Below are 601 nucleotides of genomic sequence, written 5' to 3' on the forward strand. Positions count from 1 at the left end.
GCACTGACCCAATATTTTGGTTCAGCTAGCCAAGGATTGTGGGGTGCAGAGGGTGGTATTTTGGGTTTAGTGGTTTTGGGGAGAGAGAAGAAAAAAAAAAAAAGCTGTTGTTTTGCACTTGCATTTTTTTAACACCACCGCCGCACCCACGTTCACACAGACACATGCGGGGACCCATTTTCTAGAAGAGCGTTTCAGGCCCACTGCTGCCAAAGAAGCATAAATACCTGTGTCTTGCAAACTGTGGGCACCACAGGTTTCGGCGCCCCCGCAGGGTCCCCCGGTCTCCCACCTCACTCCCCTCCCGGCCTCTCCTCCGTGGGGCTCCGACCCCCTCCCGGGAGGCGACTGTCGCGGCCCCCAGCACCCCCACCCCCCCCCCGCAACCCGGGGAGCCGGAGCGGCGGCTCGCAAGGGGTTAAGCCTCTGAGTACCGACACGTTGAGGGGGAGTAGCCGGGACCGAGCAGCAAAAACATCATAGCACATTCCTGGGTAGTCCTCAGCTGCCAGCATCTGATTAAAACCATATCTCTCGCTGTGAGTGGCTAACTAATCTGAAGGCGAGACTACAACCGAATATTTAACCGGGCCCCCGGACC

This window comes from Chroicocephalus ridibundus, chromosome Z (genome assembly GCF_963924245.1).
Source record: "Chroicocephalus ridibundus chromosome Z, bChrRid1.1, whole genome shotgun sequence".
Classification (NCBI taxonomy): Eukaryota; Metazoa; Chordata; class Aves; order Charadriiformes; family Laridae; genus Chroicocephalus; species Chroicocephalus ridibundus.